Raw genomic sequence first — 2,111 nt, 5'->3', positions numbered from 1 at the left:
CTCCATCATGTTCCAGTACTTTTTGCGCAGCGCGAGCTCCGTCTTGTACTTGGCCTCCGCGTCGGCCGTCGTCGCGAGGAGCTCCGCGTGGCTCGTCTCGAGGTCGTCGACGCGGGCGGCCTTGGTCCGGAGCTCGTCGAGGTTCGACGTGAGCGCCTCGAGGTTCCGCGTCGCGCTCCTTCTTCGCCGCGTCGAGCTCGCCCGCGGCCTTCTCGAGCTCCTTGCCGACGCGCTTGAGCTCGCCCGCGGCCTTGCGCTGGTCCTTGTCCGCCGCCTTCTTGAGCTCGTCGAGTTCCTTCTTGTGCTTCTTCTCGAGCTGCTTGAGCGCCTTGGGGTCGCCGCCGGGCGCGGCCGCGGCGGCGCCGCCGCCCTTCCTGAGCTGGTCCTCGAGGCGGCGCACCTTGGCCTGCTCCGCGCGCAGGTCCTTGGTCGCCGCCGCGAGCTTGCGCGCCGCGGCGGGGTCGCCGCCCCTGGCGCCCGCGCCGGGCGCGCCGGCGGCCGGCGCGGCGGAGAGCCGCTCGACCTCGCGCTCGAGCTCCGCGGCGCGGTCCTCGGCCGCGCGCGCGCGCGCGCGGTCCTCGGCGACGCGCGCCGCGTAGGCCTCGTCGCCGTCGCCGGCGCCGGCGTCGGCCGTGGACCGCGTCTCCGCGACGAGCGCGCCGAGGCGGCCGCACTCCGCGCGCGCGGCGTCGAGCCTGTGTGGATATCAAATCTTCAACCCGACTTCAATGTGCGCGTAATCGAACGATTTGGACCAGACACTTTCGCTGTGCTTCGAGAACTCGACGAGAGCAATCGATCCGTCCAAAAATCAGCCAAATCGACTTCGATTTGATTGAGATAGAGAGTTCTGAAGTTTGGTGGGGACCCCCCAAACCGGTGGTTGATTCCCACACAGCGTCGAGCTCCGCCGCGAGCCGCGCGACGTCGCCGCCGCCGCCCGGCGCCGCGACCGCCGCGGCGGCCGCCGCGGGCGGCGCGGCGCTCGCGGCGTCGGCGCGGATGACGACGGCGAGGTGCTCCATGACCTTGTCGAAGGCCTTGCGGAGCGCGACGGCGCCGCGCGCCTGGGCAGCACAAGAGTGATTCAACGTCGCTTCAACGTGAGTGTTCCGCGCGCGCGCGTTTCGGAAACAGCACCCACGCTTCGAGACCGTTCCGCGAGATGATCGCTCGTCCAAAAATCAGCCAACACGCGTGGAAAACAACCGAGATAGGAGCCTTTGAAGTTGGGAATTTCGCACTCTTTTCCTGCCCTGCCGCGCGCGGCCGTCTGGCTCTCGGAGTCGCGGAGCGCGGCCTCCAACAGCGGCCGCGCCTTGGCGAGGAGGTCGTCGCCGTTGACGACCCAGGCCGCGTCCACACCCGCCGGCAGCTTCGCGAGCGCGTCCTTCGCCGCGGCCTTGTACGCCGCGCAGCACTCCGCGCGCTTGCCGCCCTTCCACAACGCCGTGCCTTTCACGACGGACTCCTTCATGGACCGGCCGACAGCCCGCGCGAGGGTCTTGGCCTGTTCGAGGTCCGCGGGCGCGGGGCCCGCGGGCGCCGCGGACGCCGCGGGCGACGCGGACGCCGCGAGCGCGGCCCGGGCCTCGAGGAGCTGGTCGCTCAGCTCCGCGACCTTCGCGGCCTCGTCCGCGTGGCGCGCCGCGGCCTCGAGCGCCGCGGCCTGGGCCTCGTTCCGCGCCTCGAGGCCGTGCGCGCGGGCCTCGGCGTCGGCGGACCGCCGCTCCTCGCGCTCGACGGACGCCTCGAGGCGCTCCGCGGCCTCGCGGAGCCGGTTGACCTCGTCGCGCGCGGCGTCGAGCTCGTCGGTCGCGGCGGCGTCGCCCGACGCGTCGCCGACGGGCCGGGACTCGAGGTCCTTGGTCCGCGCCTTGAGCGCCGTGATCATCTGCTGGGCCTTGGCGAGCTCCTCGTGCGTGTGCTCCGCCTGCAACGCCGACGCGCGCGCGGCGCGCTCGAGGTCGTCGCGGCTCGCGGCCTTGAGCGAGTCGTCGGTCGCCGCCGTCGCGACGAGGCTGACGTCCGCCTGGAGCTGGGCGAGCTCGGACCGCATGGCCGCGTTCGCCTGGAGCGCCGCCGTGAGCTGGGCCTTGAGCCGCTTCGCG

This window comes from Aureococcus anophagefferens, assembly GCF_000186865.1.
Source record: "Aureococcus anophagefferens unplaced genomic scaffold AURANscaffold_15, whole genome shotgun sequence".
In the NCBI taxonomy this organism is placed as follows: domain Eukaryota; class Pelagophyceae; order Pelagomonadales; family Pelagomonadaceae; genus Aureococcus; species Aureococcus anophagefferens.
This window is presented reverse-complemented; position numbering follows the sequence as displayed.